This window comes from Trachurus japonicus, chromosome 11, assembly GCF_045865225.1.
Source record: "Trachurus japonicus isolate A0001 chromosome 11, Traja_1.0".
Lineage (NCBI taxonomy): Eukaryota > Metazoa > Chordata > Actinopteri > Carangiformes > Carangidae > Trachurus > Trachurus japonicus.
In genome coordinates, this window is record NC_140917.1 from 9,326,986 (window position 1) to 9,351,853 (window position 24,868).

The 24,868-nt window shown below is 41.6% G+C and overlaps 1 protein-coding gene and 1 pseudogene across 3 annotated transcripts in view; one reads left to right on the plus strand and one right to left on the minus strand.

Annotated features, from left to right (window-relative positions):
• LOC146978197 (secretagogin-like) overlaps window positions 1-24,868 on the plus strand; it is a 56,639-nt gene that overhangs the window by 5,209 nt on the left and 26,562 nt on the right. The window lies entirely within an intron of this gene.
• On the minus strand, window positions 14,510-19,327 carry LOC146978198 (secretagogin-like; annotated as a pseudogene). Its single transcript, XR_015036956.1, has 11 exons — window positions 19,258-19,327; window positions 18,654-18,724; window positions 18,132-18,215; window positions 17,827-17,916; window positions 15,930-15,986; window positions 15,683-15,760; window positions 15,545-15,600; window positions 15,213-15,258; window positions 15,012-15,067; window positions 14,812-14,880; window positions 14,510-14,635 (listed from the first exon to the last, which is right to left on the minus strand). The product of XR_015036956.1 is annotated as a secretagogin-like (transcript).

Consider the following 24,868-nt stretch of genomic DNA (forward strand, 5'->3'; position numbering starts at 1 on the left):
AGGAAAACAGGGCCCAGGTTGAAAAAAACCGAAGTTGCCCTTTAAGGCTCAGTTTCTGAATACAGGCTGTGTGCATTTCTCTGTGGACTGAGGCTTTGATACTTTCACAGTATTAATATGGGCATCTACCTTTATACTGTATGGAGCTTTAACACAAACATCTACCTTTATACTGTATGGAGCTTTAACACAAACATCTACCTTTATACTGTATGGAGTTTTAACACAAACATCTGCATTTATTTATACAATATCGGACCTTTAATCCAACAAAATACATCTTAAAAGAAAGACAGATTTCTCCTCTTCCTTACTGAATGGACAGAAAACAAAAATAAATCCTGTATCCTGTTTTAAAAAAAAAAATTTTTTAATGTTCATTATTTATGTCTCATGTCCAACACAGATGTGCAAAATGTGCCTTTTGTGTTGGGTGATTTTTTGTTTTTAAAACAACATCTTCCTGCATCACAGCAGACGACTTTTTGATTACACAGAAGCTGTTTTAAGGAAAAACACAGACTTCCTGTGAGTGTTAATTACACAAGTCGAGTGTTAAACAGCACACACACACACACACACACACACACACACACACACACTCTCTGACACTTGGACATGTCAAGTACAGGCTGGGACTGGATGCATGTGCTTGGCTTCAGATGTCCTGTGTGTGGAGGCGTCAAACGCGGCTCTGAAAGCGTTCATTAAACAAGCTGTCGCCTGTTAAACTCTGTGTTACACTGTCAGCGATGCTGCGGCTCACAGGCAGAAAACCTTCATCACTGAGAGAGAGAGAGCATATAGGAGGAGGGGATATTACCCAGAAGCCACTGCTGGCTGTCGTCTCAGTGGTTTCTATTTTTCAGTGTATTGTTCCTCTCTCTTTTCATTCTATGCTGAATTTTAAAAAACTGAATTATTTTAAAATAGTTTATTTAATGCAAACAGAAAAGAGAGAGAACAAATATATTACAGAACTGTTGTCCTCAAAAATGAAGAAATGCAAAGCCAAGACTTTGATCCAAAAACGACAAACTATGCTACAAATTAAGTTAAAGTTTAATCTCTAAGGGGAGGATTAAAGAATAAATAATCAGTGTAAATATTATTTTACATCACTGTTTATCTTCTGAATGCCCTCTAATAAGATCAGTTATAACAAGTTTAAACTAGGAACTACATTATAGGACCATTCATCATTATTATGGGTTACTCCAATTCAGGAGTGAATTAAATACATATTTAACATATCTAATATCCAAAGTATGGAATTTGATTTCATACATTTCCAGGTATGGAAAAGTATGGAAAATGGAAACTATTGTACTATGGAAATGTATTTATCTTAATACTTATCTGGGTTTGGTCTTATCTGACGTAATTTGGGTTAATTATTTTGCTGTTGTACCTAGCTACAATCTCCTGGAAATTATTTGGTGAAATAATGGCATACAAATTCAGAATAATGAAAACAAATGTTTAATTGCATGATGTATTTACATGATACACATCTATTTACTCAAATGTCACAAAATTATTAGATTTTTTTTTACTGGGAAGTCTGGAAAAAGTCTGGAATTTTGAAATTTCAAATGTGTAGGAACCCTGCAATACAAATTAGTTAATATTTAAAACCTTTCTATAGTTTATTCTCATGAAATTAGGTTTTTTATTTTGTTTAATCTTGTAACATAACTATTTATACTGCAACAAATCCCTAAAATGCCTAATATGAACTGATTTGTGTTGTGCACCACCAACCGTCCAGTGATGGAGACAGGGGTCCTGCAGAGCTGCTGCTGGTGCTCTCTCGCTCCTGCTCCGATGGCGCCCTCTTGAGGCGAGGAGCAGGAAGTGGTCCTTTAGAGGGGGAGCTGCCAGACGGAGCCTCAGCAGAGTCGTCTGAGAACCACAGATCAATAAAAGAACCAATGAATCGACTCTGAGAACAAATCTAAGGCAATAATAAAGAACAATGTGATCTCCTGGTCCACCTACCATGAATGGAGGAGCTGCTCGTTCTGGGACTGGTCGGACTGGTTGAACTGGTTGGACTGGTTGGACTGGTGTGGCCAGCGGTGTGAAGCCCCTGTGGTTTGGCGGCCTGAGGTGGAGGTGGTTTGGGGGTGACGCTGGGGGGTTTGGACCTGGGAACTGGCTCTGGTTTGGCCTCATCAGCATCTGCAGGGACAACAGGTCTGATTTAACTTTGTGTTTGATTAATGAGCGTCAGTACTGTGTGTAGTAATAGTGCAGATATCTCCAGTCGTTAGGGGTCAAAGTCTTCAACACAACACAATACAGTGATGAATTGAGAGGGATAGTTCAACATTTTGGCAAATTGGCCCATTGCCATAATCCCTATAGTTTTAGCAGTAGGTTCGTTACTTTTAATTGTCGGTGCAAGCTATTTTTTAGAACTACGGAGCAGAGCCGCGAGCTGCTCAGAGCTACGCTACGGAGGCTAATGGGATTTCTTGGTTTCCCTCATCAAACTCATCAAATACACAATCCAACAACTCCAAAACGCTCTGGTGGTCAAGTTGTGACCTGCACATTCACCACGCTATGAGATAATAATGTAACATTATGAGACGGAGCCGTTTTAGAGGTAAATGCAGAGACTGCTTGATGAAAAACTGCCCCTGAAGGCAACACGTATCAGTGGTTTTGCATGAATTTACCTTGAAAACAACTCTGTCTGGTAATGTTCTGTTATTATCTCATAGCGTGGTGAATGTGCATGTCACAACTTGTTCACCAGAGCGTTTTGGAGTTGTTGGATTGTGTATTTGATGAGTTTGATGAGGGAAACCAAGAAATCCCATGAGCCTCCGTAGCGTAGCTCTGAGCAGCTCGCGGCTCTGCTCCGCCGTTCTAAAAATAGCTTGCACCGACAATTAAAGGTAACGAACCTACTGCTATGACTATAGGGATTATGGCAATGATGATAATGAAACCGCAACATTCAACCTTCTTGTGGCTGTTAAATCCAACACATGTGACAGGATGTTGAATAAACTCACCTTTGTCACCGTCCGTCTTGTCGGTCAACGACTCAGACTGAAAACAGAGACAGAGAGAAACTGTGACTGTATTTATTCTGCTTCAAACTCAAAAGCAGAACCTCTAATACTTTTTTTTTTAAAGCTCTATTAATATATTATCTATCGACTCCACCCACCTTCTTCACAGCCATCCTCGCCCTCATCTCCGCCATCAGGTCCATTCCCATCACAGGAACCCCAATATGTCGGGGTATGTGTGGATGCTCCTTCTTCTCCACCACCTCCTCCTGCTGCTGCTCCTCCTTCTCCTTCTCCTTCTCTTCCTCTGCAGCAGCAGCAGCAGCGGCGGTCGGACCAGACTCCACCTCAGAGTCCGTGTGGTTCGAGGACGGAGCCCTGTGGAGCTCCTGATGGGACTCGAACACGGCTGCGGCGGGTTTCGCGGGCGGCGTCGGTGGCCGCAGGGGCGTCGGCATCGGTGTCGATGTCGGCGTCACCTCCTCGGTCACGGGGCTGACGGGCGTAGCGGGTGCGGGGGTGATGGAGGAGGCGGGCTGAGGTGGGGTGATGGCGGCGGCTCCGTGGCTCTTCTCCGAGCGCGACGTCCGGGATTTGATGAGGTTGAAGAAACCGCTCTTCCTGGACTCACGTTTCTTATCCGCCGAATCCTGCGAGCTGGACGGTTGACCTCGGACGGAGGGAAGTCTGACGGAGATAAAAAAAAAATTTGAATTAGAAAAGTACACACGGGAATTTGATGCTAACGTTATCCACGTGGCCATAGCAACACTTTAAAGCAGATATCATCGGCACGGCCGTTTCGGCTAATGCTGTGTTCAAGGCAGGCTTTTGAAACCGTAAGTTACAGCTTCAAGTCACAACTACGACTTGGTAGCGTTCCAGGTAACCCGTAGCTCGTGTTTTTACCGTCCTGTTGTCTGTGAAAGTTCCCTATAACGGCCACTCGTAACTTCCGACCCGTGAACTCGTACCAGATCGAACTGGTATGACTTCACAGGAAGGAAAAACACAAAGTACGAGTTTCCTTGAACGCACCATGAGTTAGCAGCCCCCGCCCTTGTCAGGCATCAATTGGTCCTCGTGCTACGTCACCACATTCACGCGCATCCCTTGGCTGCACACACAGCCCTTCATGCCGTTCTCTCCCCTCATTGGATAACACTTGTATCCCACAAGGAAAATTTTCTCCTCGGGTTACAGCAGAGCAGAGCGACGGAGAGACTCGTGTTTAGGCTGAAATACTTCATGTAAGTGATTGCTGACGGAAAATAGGACTATTTAGGACTTATATTAACAAAAACATTCCACTGATATCTGCTTTAAGTAGTTCTTTAAAGCAGAAGTAAGCGATCCGGTCGTTTTGGCTAACTTCCTGTCAGCACATCCCTTGGCTGCACACACAGAGAGGACCGCCCCTCTATGCTGTTCTCTCTCCTCATTGGATAAAGGTTGTAGGATACAAGGAAAGTTTTCTCCTCGGCTTACAGCAGAGCAGAGTGACTGACAGACCCGTGTTTCAGACCAAACACTCTATATAAGTGATTGCCGTCGGAAGATATAACTATTTAAGACTTATATTAACACAAACATTCCGCTTACTTCTGCTTTAAAGTAACAAAAACATTGGAAAATCTCACTTGAAGCCGAGTTTGGTGACTTTCTTGGAGAAAAAGTCGTCCAGACCCTCGTCCAGTTTTCCCATGTTGCTGTTCTGCTCCGGCTCTTGTGGCGCCGAGCTGCTGGCTGCTTCCCGCTGAGAGGTCGATGGTGGCAAGAAAATAAAAGCACAAAAAATTAGAGTGACTTACATTGTAGGTATTTACTTTTACAGAAGTAAAAGAACTATTTCACCTTGGTCATCAATAACTTACCAACTGGAGCTTTAACTCTTATTATAAAATGTGAATAAATGCTTATGACTGATGACACCTACATGAGGTCGACTGGGTTTCGTCCTCTTCTTTGGTTTGGGTCGATGTTTGGTTCGATGCTCCAGCGTCACGTGCTCCACAGGCAGCAGCTCGCTCAGACACACAGAGTCTGTGTGCGGTGGAGTGGCGGTGGCGGATGGCGGGGGAGGGGGGAGGTCTCCCTGGTAGACCGACATCCTGTCCGATGACTGTGAGGGAGGAGGGGGAGGAGGAGGGGGGTCCTCCACGTGGATGGGAACCTCCTCCAGAGCTTTGTCCAGGTCGAACTCCATCTCTGTTACAGACGGAATCAAAACCATGATGAACGGTTAGTTAGTGACGCCTCTGAGTGGATCTTTTTACATTTGATCATCTCCAAACAAGCTGAAAGTCATTTTTTTAACATGTTCTTTAACTAAGCAGTCGAATAAAAAGAGATAACGTGTGTGTTTATTTACAAAGACATGAAAGAAGAGTCATAGATAATATTACTAAATGAGTTTTAAATAAACAACAGATGCTTTGATGTATAAGAAAAGGAGTTTTGTCTGAAGATGTTACTGAACAAAAACACTGTCAATGTCTCTTTAGATAAGAGACATAAAGTTGATAAAACAACACACCTCATTTTAAAATTTTCAAATTATGTTTCGGCCCTTTTGCATTAGTATTATATCATTTTTAAATTATGTATTGTACTCAAATTATGTAGTATTTAGCCTATCTATCTATCTATCTATCTATCTATCTATCTATCTATCTATCTATCTATCTATCTATCTATCTATCTATCTATCTATCTATCTAAAAAACTGTAGAAAATTTGGGGATTAGAGCTCCAATCCAGAGCTGACTTTCATTATTATAATAATGTGACCAGGAAATATGAAGGGCAGTGACAAAGTACTTGAAAGACCAACAAAGGGGATTGTGTTTAATTTCAGAGGATTTTCTGCATCACTCACCAAACGCCACGGAGACGGGACGCAGCATCCGGACCAGAATACTCTTCCTCTTGGATTTAGTCATCTGAAAACAAAAAACAACAGGTTTTATGTTGTTGTTTTTACTTCTGTCTTCTCTAAACACCTTAAACTCATCACTCTCCCACCATGCAGATGTCCTCCAGTCCGTGCTGCTGGTCTCGCTCCTGGATTTGTTTCTGCTCATGGTCCTGGTTCTCTGGTTGGAGGACCGTCTCATCCAGGACCTCCGCCTCCATCGGAGGCTCCGGACGCAGCAGCGGTTGACCCTTCCTGGTCAGGTGGTCGGACTGGAGGAGAGGGAAGGAGGGAGGGAGGGATGAATGGATTGAAAGACAGAATAAAAAGATGAGATATACAGACAGACAGATGGAGAGGAGACTCACCAGAGTGTGTTGTGACCTGGACAGAGACTCCAGGATCTCATCCACGATGCGGTCGGACAGAAACGACGCCATGCTGAGCTTCACTTCACTAGAAAGAAGAAAGAAAAACAAGAAAATTTAAAAAGTTGGATCACAGTTTACTGGATATATTGATTTTTAATGAAGTATATAATCATTCATCTTTAAAATTAATTTAATGTCATAAGTAAAAGAATGTTATGTCAAAATGTAAAAGCAAAAGAAAAGAAAAGAATACGATAAAGATTTTATTCTGTGGGTAATGGGGGCGGGACTAGATAAGATTTTGCTTCTCCCGCTTTCCCTTTCGGCCATGTGTATTGTATTACTTGAACTAAGATGAAGTGTGATGATGATGATTTAAATTTGACATGCCCGAAATAAACAAATAAATAAAATAAAATGTGTGAGAAAAAAAACTATAAATAAGGAAACAAAGTTCTGTTTCAAACTGTCCATAAATTAGATAATCATCAGTTATTCATTCCTAATCCTGCCTATTTCCATCAACCTGTTCACTTTCTTTTACCACAAAGGCCCACTGACTGAGATATAAAAAAATCCAGGATAACAGCTGAACAAACTCACAATAAAACAAAATACAACATATATATATAAATTAAAAAAGCCAAAAATCGATCTCACGGCCACATATCTCAGTCACCACATTTCACAGCAGATGTATAATTTATCTTATTTTAGATCTTTCTGCAGATTATTCCACATCAAAGGTGCTGAAACAAGAATCTGTCAAACCCCGTGGATGGTACAGTGAAACGTATAACATATTTAAAAAAATCCAAACTTTTTGTGTACAGGTCATTTTTAATCGGTTAAATCTGCAAAATAACACATCAGACTTCTTCACTCACACTCACACTCACACACACACACACACACACACACACACACACACACACACACACACACACACACACACACACACACAAAAGAAATGCGGAGTCACAAAATTAAAAATTGATTGCAATATATAAGTTGCGTGTTAGGCTTGTTTGTAGTTGAAAATACATTCAATAAAGCACAATGAAGTGTCGGGAGCATTTTATTGAGCATTTGTGGTAGCGAGGGCTCTACCATAACATTTTTCCCAAGGAGCACGCCTAACACACACTCAAGATGGCCGCAGCGTGAGAGTACGTGTCTCGATCGCTCTGTCTGTTTGAAGCCTAGTAGCCGATACTACTGCAACTTTATGCATGTGATCCACTCTCATTAATCCGTCGAGTTTGAGCAGCTTCAGTCATATTTCTGTGAACTCATTTTGTGCCTGTTTGGCGTGAAGATGGCAACTCTAACACTGCAATGTTTGCTGGACGCCATTGAGAAGAGTAAGACTGAAATGCTGACGCACATTAACTCTAAAGTGGATCCTATTCAGACTGGCTTGGCTAATATTCAGACCTCCCTCTACACATTGGGATCACAAGTTGAGCTGATAGAAGGGAGAATCAGCACAAACGAGAGCAACATTGATGATCTTACCGAGCGAGTTAAAGCACTCGAAGCTGCTAACACTCTCCTCCGGGAGAAGATGGACGACCAGGAAAACCGGCTTCGCCGCTCGAACCTTCGTGTTGTTGGAATACCCGAGTCTGCTGAAGGTGCAGATATGATCCAGTTCATGTCCCAGTTAATTCCATCGTTACTGGGCCGGGAGAACTTCCCCTCCTCTCCAGTCATTGAAAGAGCACATCGCTCACCGACACAGCGTCCAAAAGACCGGGATACTCCCAGGCCCATCATCATGAAGATGCTCAACTTCCAGGACAAGATGAAAATCATCCGGCTGGCCAGGGCGAAAAGGAAAGTGGAGTTCAACGGGTCCCGTGTCTACTTCAATCCAGACCTCAGCGCAGACTTGGCTAGACGACACAAGAGCTTTGCCAACATCAAACGTGAGCTCCGTGACCGTAAGATTAAGTACTTTGTTCGTTATCCATGCACATTGTGTGTCTCTATTGCTGGCAAAGAACAACGTTTTGACTGTCCCGAGCATGCTGAAGCTGTCCTAAAAACAGCACCGAACTCTCCTGACAGTATGTGCTAGCAGTGCTTGTCCCGGGCTTGGCTAGCACTGGGCTAGCTACTGCTACCTGTTAGTATCTTGTCGGTGGGCTGAGCTTGGAAAGAAGCCGCCGACTGACTCTCCTCTCCTCTTCATCTTCTTTTGACTTTCTTTGCACTCTGATGGGGATTATTTGCGTTGCTTCTAAGTGTTTTGTGTTAACATGATGGCATCACGATACATGCCCCACTGAGCCTACTGAGCCTGCTTGTTTATGTTTTGACTGTCGCAGATAGCGCGTCACTACCCTTGAGAAGGACCCCTCTGACGTTATTATGGCTAGGCTACGATGCTGCCTGTATAATATTATTGTCATTATTTCTTTCTTTTTCTCTCTCTCTCTCCTATTCTTTTGCATTTTTTTTTTCTTTTCTTTTCTTATGGTAGGCTACGAATATATACTTCGTTTTCTCTCTGACAACAGATAGAGCATTGAGTTATTGATCACAGTTAACCCTCATAGGTATGCTCTTGGCTATTAAACCCAGGGATTCACCCGATGCTACCTGGGATATAGCCTGGGCATCCTTGATGGACTTAACTTGTCATTTTGTGTTATATGTTGTGTGTGTGTATGTATGTGTTCTGATTTGTAATGGTTGCAACTCGATTCTATTTTCAAGTATCTTGTCTGGTGACAGCATAAACTGTTTTGAAAAACGCATTGGATGATATTAAAGGCTTGAAAATAATTAATTTAAATATCAGAAGTCTGGTACCCAAGATTGATTTACTCCGTACATGGGTTTACTTGCACAAGCCAAATATCATTACACTTTCGGAAACATTTCTTAACAGTGATATCTCAGATAATGAAATTAGTATTAGGAACTATGTCCTATATAGAGCTGACAGAATTACTAGGCATGGAGGTGTGGCTATCTATGTTTCTACAGACATTGCTTCTGAAATTGTTATTCCTACTACTGGCCCACATGGTTTTGAGTCCGTTTTTGTGAAAATTGTATTACATAGTACGAATAAGTGTTTGCACATAGGTAGTATATACAGACCACCCTCCTCCCCAGTGGACTCCTTTAACAACTTGACTTCAACTATCACCTCTATATCTGCCATGAATGAATTAATTTTACTAGGCGACTTTAATAGGAACTGGCTAGACAAATCATCTGACACAATCAAAAGAAAATTCACTGCTATAAACCTTACCCAGCTTATAGATGAACCAACAAGGGTCACCAAGAAAACAAGTACTTTGTTGGATTGGATACTGGCTTCACATCCTGATAGGATTGCCAAATCTGGTGTTATGTCTGACTGCTTTAGTGATCACTCGATTGTCTATTGTGTATGGAAAATTAAACTCCCCAAATCACCTCCAAAGTTGATAAAGATCAGACAACATAGAAAAATGGATACAGATTTATTTTGTCATGATTTGATCAACATAAACTGGGATCGTTTTCAATTAATACCCAATGTACAAGATGCCTGGGACTATTTTTATACTGAATATAATGAAGTGCTTGACAGACATGCTCCGTGGAAAATGGTCAAGGTCAAGGGTGAGCATCTTCCCTGGATCACTCCAGAGCTTATTAGTCTTTTTAGACAAAGAGACAAAGCATGGTCAACTTACCGTAGAACGAGAAACAATGATGATTGGGAAATGTATAGACAACTTAGAAACCAGAGTAAAGTCAAAACACGTAATGCCAAATCTAATTATTATAAAGAATGTCTGAACTCTGACTTCAGGAACCCAAAACAGTTTTGGCGAAAGATTAAATCAATTACAAATGCTAAAGAAAAGCATACTATTAATCAAATAAGAGTTAACGATACTATTTTACACGATTCTTTATCTGTTGCCCAAGCACTAAATCATCATTTTTCCTCTGTTTGCTCTACTCTTCTTCCTGCATCTTATACCTATGACTGTCATGGCTACACTTCACCTCCTATCAGCTCATCCTCACCCTCATCTTTCTCATTTAGAAAAATCACACCAACTGAAGTGCTGAGTGTCATTAGGGAATCCAATGGAAATAGTAGCGCTGGACTTGACGGCCTGGAAAACAGATATATCAAATTAGCCGCCAATGTTCTTATGTATCCTCTCGCTGACTTGTTTAATCTCTCTCTCTCTACTAATGAATTACCTTACATCTGGAAATCAGCACGAATCACTCCACTTCATAAAGCAAATGATGTCCTTGATTGCAACAATTATAGACCTATATCTATCATCTGTTCAATTGCAAAAATCCTGGAAAAACTGGTCTATTCTCAACTGTCAGAATACCTCAAGATTAATAATATTTTATCTCCCTCTCAGTCTGGATTCAGATCCAACCATTCAACAACTACTGCCTTGTTGAAAATAACAAATGATATTTTTACTGCTGCAGGGAATGGTGAAATTACTGGTGCAATTTTTGTTGATTTAACCAAAGCTTTTGATTTCGTTGATCGGTATTTATTATTAGATAAGCTTTATAACATTGGTCTATCTAAAAATGTAATTTTATGGTTTAGCTCTTTTCTACATAATAGGAAACAGTGTGTTGTTGTTGATGGAAAATGTTCTGACTTGTTGGTGCAGGAAAGAGGAGTGCCTCAAGGGTCAACCTTGGGACCCCTTCTTTTCTCTATATTTGTTAATGATTTACCGTCTATATTTACTTATTCCTCTGTGCAATTGTATGCAGACGACACCGTCATTTATACTTCAAAATCTGACCTATCTGAAGTTCAAACCACCATTCAGTCTGACTTCAGTATTCTTGAAGACTGGCTCTTACAAAATAAATTACTTCTTAATAAAAACAAATCTGTCGTAATGATTTTTGGCACAAATTCCAAATTGAAATCCATTTCAGATTTATGTAATATATCTTGTAAAGATGGTACAACTCTGCAGAAAGTTGATAAAATGAAATACCTTGGTGTCTGGTTAGATCCTACTTTGTCATTTAAAACGCACATTGATTATACGGTACGGAAGGTGAACTGTCGTATTAATATGTTGTATAGGTCTAGAAACTGTTTTACATATAGTGTTAGAAAGAAACTTGCTATGCAACTTATTTTTCCAATTTTGGACTATTGTGATGTTGTGTATATCTCTGCTTCCAAATCTGTGTTAGCTCCTCTGATCAAAGTTTATAACAGAACCTGCAGATTCATACTTGAATGTCCCTATCTTACACATCACTGCCTAATGTACCAATCTCTTCAGTTTCCTTCTCCACATGCACGACGACAGTTACACTGGTTCCAATTTATTTTCAAATGTATTCATTTTAATTACCCCCCTTATCTTAAACAGTATTTTGTGCAACTCACCTCTACTTATCAAACCAGACACTCTGTTCACCCCTACTTTTCCGTTCCACATACCAGAAAAACAACCGGTAGAAAAGCATTTATGTTCAGAGCACCAAATGACTGGAATCACCTACCCATGTGTATCAGATCTTCTCCATCTCTTAATTGCTTTAATCATGCCCTGTCTTTACATCTTGAAACTACTTGTTCATGCTTTCATTGAACTGTCACCACATTTCGCTAAATACCTGTCCAAACTCGGTTGCAACTTGTCCGACTGATTATTGTATGTCTGTCCAGTTTTTGTCTTTGTCTTGTTTTGTTTTGTTTTGTTTTTATTGTATTGTTCTGTATCCTTTCATTGTACTGTGATGTGTTGTGTTGTTGTGTTTTATGTTGACGTGAGGTGCGCAGGACCCCCTCGAAAACGAGTTGCGACAACTCAAGGGGTTTATCCTGCTGATAATAAACAACTTAAACAACAAGTGAACTATTTGGGGGCACAAAAAGAAATTGGGGAGCGAAATTAAAAATGTTTATGGAACATATTATTTATTTAATTCACTGGCAACCAACAGGCTGATGGCTTTAAGCCTTGAATAATGTTAAGGGTCAAACGTGACGCATTTTTACATTGGAGAACAGCACCAACACTTCACCTTTGGCCTGAAATGTGATGACTTCTAATGTGACCCAGAATAGACAAACATGGAAATATTTCAACTTCTTTAATCAACAGACACCAGCCACAACCTGTTCTGTATTATGACCAACACAACATTTGACACATGAAGTAAATACATTGGCCTTTGGTCACCCCTATATACAGTATTATGGTATTAAACTACATCTTTTTATTTAACTAGGCTAGTTAAATCACAGTAGCATACTGATGTGTTGAACTTACAGGCTTGTTACTAAGTATGTATTAATTATCATGATAAATAAAACTCAACCTGTCACACAGCTCCATGTTGTCTCTGTGTGGTGTTCAGGGACAGTCAGGACAGTCTGAGGACAGACAGCTCTGAGGTTGAAGTTTATATTAATGCACCGTGACACTGTGGCAGGTCTCTGTTCGTCTTCACCACAGATCAGATGTTCAGCTGTAGGAGCGGAAAACTCAGCTGTTCTCGGTTCCACCGCGACGTGCGCCTGGCGTTTGTTTGTTTGTTTGTTTGTTTTTTCATATCAAACTCCGTAGCGACCCAGGTAAAATACGGGAGGACACAGTGCTGAGGCACCGGGCCGGTCTGAGCTGCGTTCAGACCGTTTTTATTGTAGCTTATTAAAATGCAAGATCATTTTTCTGACTGATTTATTGTCAGATGCCTCCTTGTATCTGGCTTTCTTTCCCCTGCCCTCCGCCCGTTGTCTTCGTTGTCACTTTGTTGTCACTTTGTAGCCGCTCCACAGTGCGCACATGGCTAATTAATATGCACGTGCTGACCATATATGGTTGTCTAGGCGTTCCTGGGGCGGAATATGTTGCGCACCATTCTTGGATCCAGTTTGATGAAAGAGAAATTGCGGGGAGTTGTGCACGCACAGTTTGATAGATCTGAAAAAGGTGTAAATATTTTGGGTGTGTTTTCGCCGTAGGCCTAAGCAAAACATTTAGTAGCAGCAGTTTTACACTGCTTACTTACAGTTTTGATAAATGAGGCCCCAGGCCCTAAGCCCAGAGCCCAGAGCCCAGACACTCACAGCTTCTGCTCACCTGACTCTGTGCAGCTTCTTCATTAAATCCAAACAGTCCGACACAGCGACGCACTGCTCCTCTTTGACTCTAAAGTCTCTGTAGCTCATCAGCCCGGAACTCCAGAAACGACGGCGGCGATTGGCCTCAGACGAGTCTCGGACTTCCAGAGCAGCTACAGCAGCGTTGTGACCTCAACCATGGTTGATGAGAGCAGAAATGTTGTTGTTGTAGTGAAAATGGGCGGGCTCGTGAAGACGCGAATTTACACAAAATGGTCACGAGTCAAAACGAGCGTCAATTCGCTTATCTCGCGTATCTCGCGTTTGGTCGCGCGTCAGAACTCGAGCGAAAAAAAAAGCGTTCCTCGTGTTTGGTGGGAAGCCCCTTGTGGGTCTTCCCACCAAACACGATGAAATAGACGAAGACGCGATGGTCCCGTCGCCCCAAAAGAATCGCGTGTATTGCGTCGCAAAAAAAAAAAGTCGCGTATACCGCGTCTCGCGCCTAATCGCGTCTCGCGCCTAATCGCGTCTTTGCGTTACGGCCTTTTACACCGCGGACGTAACGAATAAACGGTGACGGTGTGAACGAACAACATAGAACAGGACCAGACGTGGCGTTGTTTCCTCTTTTCACCGACAGCTCCACTCTCCCTTACTTACACTAACTACTGTTATTGTTGAGCCCAGAGAATTGTGGGATTTGTAGTTTTTGACCAATCGCAGGTTGTGCTCTTTCTTTTTTGTGATTTTCCCAGTTCACACATGTATTTTTTTTTAGGGGCAAATGCGAGGCTAAAATTATTTAAGACTTGAACACAATAATTCAACAAATTTAAGACATTTTAAGGCCTAAAATTTAGATTTTCAAATTTTAGACTTTTTAAGACCCCGCGGATACCCTGTATATTTCATATAAAGTTTAATAGAGAAAAATATTGAAAATTGTGGGAATGTAATGACTAACATCGAAGTAAGAACCAGTCAGGGAGGAAACAGAAGAAAGGAGGGAGTAAAAAGTAAGGGAGTAAAGAAGGACAGAAGAGAGGGAAATAAGGAGTAGAGGTGAAGGAAAGACATGAATGAGTGGATGTTGGGTTCGTTAGCTGAGTTTGAGGCCGAGACAGAGAGCCAGCTCGTTCTTCTGGATCTTTCCATCTCCGTTGATGTCGCAGTGACCCATCAGAGCTTTCCTGAACTTGTCCAGGTCTGTCCCACTGATGCTGGGCTGCAGGAGGGTTTAAAGATAAGTGGTCAATACCTGCTCTTAAAGAAAGTGATATTCCAGCTGTAGCCCAAGCCTCATTTCAAACAAAGAACCAGTGCCAGTAAAACTAAGGTTGCTGTTGATGTAATGCATGAAGACCTTTAATGTGAAAATTGATAAAGGAGGAAGTGTTTCACCTTCACCAGCTCCATCATGTCTTTGACAAATCCATCCACCTCCGGACCCTCCAATTCACCTGTCTGACTCTACACACACACACACACACACACAACAGTAAGGACTTTATCCATAACATGATCAGAAAACAAGAACAAAACGTATTGAATTCAGTAAACTGGAGGAACACCTCATTAAAAGCAGCTGAATTCACACTTACAACATCATAGTGAGCAAATATCTTCTCAAAGTCTTCCTATCCTCCTGGCTGCAGGCCTGACACCGAACACATCAGATAATTTAAACAACACATGTTCAGAGGAGCACAAAGTATTAATATGTTAATGAGAACATTTAAAGTGATGTTTAATGACTGGGGGCAGATCTGTGCTTGTTATTGTGAAATATTTCTATTTCTTACATCCATCTTAAACTTCAGCAAGAAGTTTTCTTTCAGGGCCAAAATTCTGATGACAACAAGAAACACATAGAATTTATATTTAAATAAGACATTTAATATTTTACATTTCAAAGTAAAAGCATGAAATGACAGCAGGTTATAGACACTTATTCAGGGTTATTTTGTTTTTTTTTCTTTTTCTTTTTAGCAATATTTAGCGAGGTTCATTGATCAGCTTCAGTGTGTACAACAGGTTCCAGGAGGTTTTGTATTTTTGTTTTATGATGAAAAATCTCATAAATTAACCTGAGTTTGTAATGTAAAATTTTACAAGATAAAGTTTTAGTCAGTACCTGGCCAGGTCGTTTAGATCCAGTCTGCCATCTTTGTTTTTGTCAAACATCTTCATCTACAGAGGGAAAATTTGTCAGAATGTATTTATCATTCGGTGATGGACCAATCAGATGATCAACCACCACTCTGCTTGTTACCATGGTGTCAGTGTAGTCATCCAGTTTCTCAAGAGGGACTGACTTCCTGTGTTGGAGGAACAGGTCCTGAAGGAAGCCCTGAAGGACCAAACAAGACACAGGGATAACAAGATTTACCACGTCAATTATCATCAAAAGTTAATTGCTTAGAGGCAAAAAGACAGAAATTCAATGTAGAAGGACCTGAAACTGACACAACACAGATAAAAAACTGACATAGTTTGGTGTACGTTTTAATTTTAGTTACCTTGAGCTCGACAGCTGAGATGTATCCGCTGCTGTCTGTGTCGTAGTTTCTCCAGATCTGCAAACGATACAACAAAATCACTGAAAATACATCAAACATCTCAAAACTGAAGTCGAACCTGTTTCGTCCATTACAATGTTTGTCCTGAGGGAGGCGCTAAAAGAAAAGTCCTTCAGTATCCAACTGTCAGAATCTGTACAGACTGACAGATCTGAGGACCAAGAGTATTTAACAGCTTGGTCAGTACTGAAGAGCAAACTGTTGGAGACATCCTCCAGACCAGACAAGAATAAAGCCTCATTTCTGCTGAAGGAACTTTCCCAAAGAACTAGGAAGCTTTTGAAGAACTATGTGCATTTCTACCACAGGAACCAGAGTCTGAATTAAGGTCTTGTGTAATTGACCTTCCACTAAATAAGTCGTAGTACTCTCTCTAGGTTCAGGAACTTTAGGGGGTGTGGTCTGCAGTACCGGACATTTTCGATGGCTCCAGTACTTGCTACATTGTTTTTCACCTGAATATAGAGTGTTTTTCCATTGTGGTTCAAGATGGAGTCAGCAACCTACAATGGAAAGGTCTATGTCGACATGTCAACAATGTGGAACGAGCTCATCATTATCCACCCCACCAAACATGTCCAGGAGAAGTTTCAAAAACTAAAGCGAGTTCAAAAAAAAAGTCAAGAACCACAACATGGTCATTGTCATTGACCGCATTCAAAGCATCGCCATCTTTCCTTGCGCCATCACTCGGGGTGGGTAAACAACATTTGAGTTAAACTGATTTGAATTACGTTAGCCGTCGTTAGCTGCAACTGCTAACGGTAACGGTAACATCAATGTTGATATTGTGGTATATTTTGATGTCGATGCTGATGAAAAGATGACCACTCTGACACGTCTTCTTTGTAGATGGTAAAAAAGAGTTTATTACAAAAAAGATGTAGTGTCAAAAAGCCAAATCCTTGAGAAGCCTCTATAGCCAATTACGAGACCTCTCTCTCTTAGCCAGAAGTCCTGACCTTATATACTTTCTAAAACTCCACCTCTCTAAACATAAGGAATGAGTATTTAATCAATAAGAGTCAGCTGCCACACTGAGTGGTACAGTAGCTGACGTCACCAGTTACTTTGGACCTCCTTTTCAGACAATGGTATTTTATGTACCTTGAACTGTTTATCTATCTATAACTGTCATGCACTCAAGACTCAATCATTCTGACAGTAGATGTCCAGCCTGTGTTATTACGTCCAGTCTCACAATTACTTAACAACTTAGGAGGTAGAAAATACACCACAATATGACACCCTTGCTAATGTAATGTAAGATAGGAAAGCAGTAAAACTGTGGATAGTCAACGCACACCCGAGATAGTATTCACGTTATTCAAGCCTGGAAGAAGCTTGTATTTTTAGCTGATATCAGATGTTGTGGTGAACACCGGAACGTTAAATAGCTCAATGGTTGTTGTGTGATGGCGTTGAGACTTCCCACCCGTAATGATGACGTTTAGCAAAAATGGTGATGCTATGAATATGGCTGATTGGCCTGATTTGGATACTCCTCCCTGGACTTTTGGACTGCGGTCATGGAAATGCAGTCAGCAATGGGCCTTGGTAAACTTTTGGTTCCTGAAGAAAAATACTTGGAACTAAAAAGATCCCAAAACTAAATGGTCTAGGTACTTTTTGGTTGAAATGCACCATAAGATTTTGTCCCCATCTGATAGAGTCTTTACTTCAATTACATTAGCATAAGTGTTTTAACCCCACATCCTAAACTATCATTAATTCTGTCTTTGTATTACTTATGAATGGATATAGTATGGCGTCAATCAATGATTCTCCCTTTTTACTGGGAACCTCCCTGATGTTGAGAACCCGTTCTGGACCTCACCCTCATGAACTCCACGCTGTTGTTCAGCGGCGTCTCTCTGCGAAACAGAAGCAGGAAGTTTTCTTCCTCCGGCAGCATCATGGCGGCCAACTGGAGGAAGAGGAGTTGTGTTGGTTCTGCTTTTTTTATGTGATACAATTCACAATTTGCAATCACCTACGTATTGTTACAACTGTTGATCTACACCGACACCTGAACCATTGCCTATTTCAACCTCACTTCCTGTTTCTGACCTGCTGGTTTAAATCCTATTGCTGACATGATCTTGACGTGTCGTCCTCTGTTAAAGCAGTAGGTGCTCGTACCTCTTGGATCTGCAGACGTTTGTCGGCCGCAGCGTCGAATCTCTCTCTGAGTCGTCTGATTGTGTCCTCAGTTATCTCCTCTCTCTGGAAAACCAACATGGACACAATGCACAGGTCATCTTCTGCCTTTAGGGGTAAATTGATCAAGATAAGTGCACTGGTGAACACAAGACATCTTGGAGGAGCTGCAGATGTTTACTCAGCCAATTCCTCTATTAATGAAAAATCCAGATATTCAGTACTAAACTGTCATGACCAAGATCTAACACTGACAAATGCTCTGGTTTCAGAACCAATAGGAATATTTGGGATTTAATGGAAGTGGTAAAGTACAATTTAGATATTTAATGTGCAACAGTTATTTGTTGTACCTTCAAGAAAACAATCAATTCAGTCCCTTCCATATTTAACTGTAATTTTCTGTCACAATTGAACGTTTCTGGCTCTAGCGCCCCCCTGTGGCTCCTTCACTTTATCAACAGGTAGATTGAAAGAGATTTGAATTGTATTTTCTCTCTTTACCTCCATCCCTCGGTTTTCCAACATGCGCTGAAAGAAGGCGTCCAGCTGTTTTCCATCGATGTAACCATTGTCTAAAAAACACACACAAACAAACAGATGTCACAGCAACAACCTCAGTTAACTGTTCATGTTTGTATTAAATAAATTATGACATAAAATTATAAAGGAAACAGAATCAAGATGGTTGATCCAATATACTATAATATAATATTCTGATATGTATTTATATTAGCTATTATTATCAGTTTGCATCTAATGTATCTAATTTGTAATGGAACTAAATTAACAGAATTACTGAAACAATAATTAACAGTATTACCAATTTAAACTGCTTTATTGTGTTAATAAATGCTCTAGTTTGGAAAAACATTACAAAAGACACAATGAGGATCTTAATTCTCAAGTTTCAATGATTCATTTAATGTCACACGATGTCATAAAATCATTGAGCTGAACCCTTGTTTAACTCAAATAACAGCAGCAATAACAGAACATGTTAATTCTCTCAATAATGAACAGAGTTGTTATAGGCTATAATAAGTTCAAGGTAAATGTTAAGACAGAGTCGGTGTCACATTGACGTCAGACAATGAATCGTTCTCACCGTCAACGTCGAAATGTTGCCAGATCTGGAGAAAACCTGCAGCGTCCAGACCGTCCAGAGAGACGTCCATGGTGCCGGAGACCAGAGAGGAGGACGAGCTGAAAAACAACAAGAGGAAGAAGAGGAGGAGGAGACTCTTCTAGAGATGGAGAGAGAGAGAATATTATCCTGATTTCATCTCTGGGGTGAGAGAAATGAAAGAGGAGAGTTTCAACAACTTGTTTTTGAAGGGAGGAGAGACAGAGAGAGGGAGAGAGGATGAGAGTGGGAGGCAGTAGAGGAGGGGGGAGAGAAGGAGAGAGAGTGAGGGGAGGGAAAGAGAGAGAGGGGTTGAGAGAATAAGGGGGTGTGAGAGGGGGAGGATCAGAGAAGAGAACAGGGTGTGAGAGCGAAGGAGAGGGGTGAGGAGAGTGGGAGAAGGTTGAGAGAGACAGGGGAGGAAGTGAGAGGGTGAAAGAAAAAGGGAGGGGAAAGACGGGGGAGAAAAAGAGAGGGGGAGAGGAGAGGGGGCAAGAGAGGAGGGGAGAGAGAGACAGAGAGAGACTGAGTCGTGGCAGTAAATCAGTTTTTATTGATATAAACAAACGATACAGAAACGAGCGACGTCTCACAAACATAAACAATAAAAACTTTTAAAAATAAAAATATTTTTCCCAGTAAAATAAAAAAAAAACCGTCACCGTGAAAGTGAAGTGAAGATCAATAATAAATCAATAATCAATAATCATACAGTATAAACCCCAGAGTTTGTGTGTTTGACTCTGATCTCTCTAGTGTTAGTTCATATTTACACTGACACATAAAAACATCTGTAAGTGCAGCAGTTCATGGCTCACGATCAATCGGTGTGATCGGTGATCGTGAGGATACAGCAGCAGCAGCAGAGGTGATAGCAGAGCAACATCTGGAATCAATAATATGTCAAATGGGGGGAAATGATCTGATTGGTTGATTGGCGACACCTCGGCTGCTCTTTCTTCTCCACCCACTCAGGAAGGAGGATGAACAACAACGGAGCCTTTCAAAATAAAATACACCCTCAATTTTCATTCATTGGACCTTTTTTTTTTTTATTTTTTTAGCAAAATATGAGTTTTCCGGTCACATCTGGACACAAACACTGGATCTTCTTCAACATCTGTAACTTTTCTTGGCTCTTGATCCGAATCTTTCTCATTTTCATTCATGTCTGTCAGTTTTTTTGTTGTTGTTTTTTTTAGAAATGCTGCCCTTGAAGTCGGAATAAAAATGACTCTGTTTGACATTGATGTTTATTCCCAGGTGGAAGCTGGAATATTTTCTAAACATGGACAGGAGGAATGAAAAAAAAAGACCAACAACCCTGATTTGCAGCAGATTTATAATGTTGAAGATAAAAAAAACTGAGTGTAAATTCCTATGAAAGCTGAATGCGACATCTCACATCATCAGCTCTGTTAGGTTAGCACTGTTAGCATCGCTGACGTCCTGTTAAAAATAAAAGTGAGAAAAACAAGCAGACTCATTTGTTTCAGTCAGATTCAGTCTTGTTGTTGGTGATAAAATATGTAAAAAATAAAGACTTGAGGGTTTTGAACTCTTTGTTTTTTTTGTTTCCTCCTCTGAGGGGTAAAAAAAAAACAAAAAACAAAAAAACGTCTGTGTCGGGATGTTATCTCCAGACGAGCTGATGGTTAGTTCACTTGCTGCGTTGTGAAGTAAACACAGTAAAAACCAAAGACCAACCAAACAGCCAGACTCGTCCTCCTCAGTGCTTTGGACTAATTGAGCTCTTTTTATATCCGGAGCTTCTGCTCGGCTCTTTATGGTCTGTTGACGAGAGACGGTGATAAGACTGCGGCCGATCATCTGGACTGATCCAAGGTCAGGAAACTCCCCTGATAACGGCGTTCAGCCTCGTTCCGTTCAGTAAAGGTTTATGGCGTCCCTCATGTTTACACGAGTCAGTTGCTGTCCACTGTGTGATTGTCCCCATGGTGAAGGAAGAAGGAGCTTTTAAAACGACCTTCAGACTGATGGAGGATCGTCCCCGGACTCGTCCTCTGATTTGTTCTCTGACGGAGTTTGAGCCTCCTCTTCGGCTGGACTGAGATCTGTGTCGGCCACAGATGGAGGCCGCACTGAAGAGGACAGACAGAAAGAAAGAAAGAAAGAAAGAAAATGATAAATTTAGGTCTTAAAAGCATAAAAACCTAGCCTAGAAATCTAGACGCACCCTAGCGGCAGCAAATCTATTTGCTCCGTAGGTGGGTCTAGAAACGAGCCATAGGAACTTTTTGAGTCTCGAACACCGTTTGTGTTCACCAATCACAGCGCTCTATCTGTTTAGAGAGTTGTTGGGCGGGCTTAACGCCATGACGACATACATTTTAATTGGCTTGTCAGGCTAATGTCATCCTGCTCTTTGCTCTGATTGGTCGTAGCGCTACCCTATTGGTGCAGAGGCAGTTTGAAAGACAGCCTTCATCCCGCCCCCTGGATTGAGCCGAGGTCTACCGCTCGTTGCCAGACTAGACATTTTAATGATATAGTGTAATGGTAATTTTCAGTGTGTACTTGTTTATTCCTTTCTACTGTTTTGTGCTCTCTGTTTGATACAATACAGAGACACACGTTGTGCATGTTCTCACGTAACATCGCCTGATTCTCGGATTTGACTCCTGTTGCTGACCTTGGTGTACATTGTAATCTGTTTCAGCTTGATAAAGTTCACTTGTGGGGGGTGTCACAGATTCCACAAAACTCCCCTGCTCAATGTATTTTTTGTTCCATTCCTTGCAGACTGCGTTGCACTCTGTTCGACTGAGAACCTTCTTTGCAAAGAATAAAACCCTTAAAAGACAGTCGATCTCAACATCTTTATTTCAGTTCTTGCCTAACAAATTTCCACAACAAACTTGGTGTCAGAAGTGGGATCCCTTGAGTGATTCGTCTGGAGCAACGGACGGACGGTGACTGATCATCCTGGTGAATAGAAATCTCCAGCCTCTACCTCACTGAATATGAGATGAGAGGACCGACCGTCGGGGCCCCGGACTGTCACCACTGGGATCTCCATGGGACTCTGTTGTCCTCCTCAAAACTAAAGACAAACGGTGAGACTGAATTAAAGACAAGTTTTCTGTGTTTTGAGTACTTTGTTAATGCTGCGGTTCACAGTCTGGGACTGTGTTTGCTTTTACCGAAATTGTAGCGAAAACAATTTGGATTAGTCCAGACTATTAAAGGGGATAGGTACTTCTCCTTATGTCAGTTTGAAACTGATTTGCTCCGATTGTAGCGTAAACAATCAGAATAGTCTGCGACTAATACGGGGGATAAGCGCTTCTCCCTATTTGCTCTTACCGAGATTGTAGCGGAAACAATCTGGATTGGTCGGGACTAAAACGGGGGATAGGTACTTCTCCTTATATCAGTTTGGAACTGATTTGCTTAGATTGTAGCGTAAACAATCAGTAGTTCGCGACTAATATTGCTTTTACCTAGGTTGTAGCGGAAACAATCGGGATTTGTGGTGACGATCACATCTAAGAGTTGTGCACAACAAGATAAACTGCAGCATTTATAATGGGGTCAAGACACAGTAAACAAAATTCACCTAGTGGACCAGCCATTGAATATATGAAAACACATCATGGCCAGTGGAGTATTGATCCAGTAGAAATTTGGGTTAAAAAATACGGTTTTCCAGATAAAGGATCTTTCAGTCTAAATCAATTAAAAATGGTAGAAAAAGGTCTTGAAGAAGTAGACAAGAAAAAGAAAACTAAAAAAAAAGTGTCTGTGAAATACTTAGAGGACATGGAAAAACATAAAAGAGCTTTGAAAGCATGGACAGATGAAGCAGAAAAAAGAGAAAGAAAACAAACTTTAAAAACCATGCCTTATCCAAGGGTTAATAAAAAGATTGAGAAAACTGATGACACACACACAAATGTAGGAACAGACAAATCTGCTCAGAAACTTTCCTCTCTCTGTTCCCCAGTGTCTACATGTGTCAAAGTGAACCCTGACCTCGACGCCTGTCCTCCAACTGCTCCAACACATCAAGATGCACAAGTATCCTCCAGCACTGGATCTCCCACACCAATGCCACTGCCTGCCACACCTCAACGACGACCAGAGGACGCAGATTTGGCCAGTGTGCCCAGCACCTCCACCACCTCCACTGCTGATGCACTGTTATCTCCTCACCACACCAGATCAGGCCAGGTTTTCCAACCTTCTGCACCGCCACTTCCTACTGCACAGATGCCCATGGTTGAAGTATCAGGGCCGGAAGGTCCAATCCTAGTTCATCGTCCATGGTCAGAGAACGACATCAAAGAAGCAATGTCACATCTGCCTCAACCAGCCGACTCTGGTGCCAAGTTTGCAAAAGACCTGCTCACGTTCTGTAAAGAGTTCAGTCCAACCACGGCTGAGCTCAGAAGACTACTGATCCTCAAAATGGGCCCAGGAGATTGGGAAAAGATCTCAGTTCATTTTCCTCGGCAGGATGTGAGACGAGGACACGTAAACTGGGATGATAGCTCAAACTTGGCGTACAGAGTGGCCATAACAACTCTGTGTGACACTTTCAAGTTACAATTCCCAGTGAAAATTGACACGTCTGTCATTAAGACCTGCAAACAGAAGGATGGTGAAGATGTTCGGGACTACTATGCCAGATTGGTTACAGTTTTCAATACCCACAGTGGTATGGAACAACCAGCTGATATGGGCAACACCATCGGACTCTGGGAAGCTCACGTGTCGAACTATTTTCTCAACGGACTGCGCCCTGAAATCGCAGCAGCAGTGAAATCTAGCTGCATTATGTGGGAAGAAGCCCGCATTGAAAAAATCAGACGTCATGCTTGTCATGCTGAGAAAGAGCTTGCTCAGCAGAAAATCAAACATGATGAGAAACAAAACAAAGACCTACACATGGCAGCCTTAACCATGTACCAAGCAGTGCAAGCTAACACTGTACGTGGACGTGGACGTGGACGCATGCACAACACCCGTGGACGCCACCACGGAGGCCGTGGAAGGGGAGGTGCCAGAAGCAGAATCAACTATGATCCAGATGTTTGTTTCAAATGCCAACAACGTGGACATTGGGCCAAAGACTGTCTCAACAACCCACAAACAGCTCAGCAGAGCACAGCAGCTGACTGAGAGCAGGAGGAGGGAGGCCGAAAGGGAGGGGCATTCCACTGCGACACAGGGGCACTGTCTGAGGAGGGAGGTAACACACCCACATCACACACACATCAACCTGCTTGCAATGAAGAACAGCTTACACCGCAACTCAGCAATGAAGAACAGCTTGCTAGCACACATCAACAACTTATAAACACAATTGATTATTTAGAACAACAAACAAAACAACCTACAAGTACATATGTGAAATATGATCTAGAAGCCTTTAAGAAAATGCCACAACACGAACTGGTTATTGCAGGGAAAGTTATCAGATTCCTGGTTGATTCAGGAGCAACACACTCTGTTTTAAAAGTAACTGAATTTTCATCACCTCCCAAACTTAGTGGTAACTATGTCTATTCTGTGGGTGCAGCAGGTGTCACTGTTAAAGAAACATTTACCCTGCCACTCCGTTGTGAGG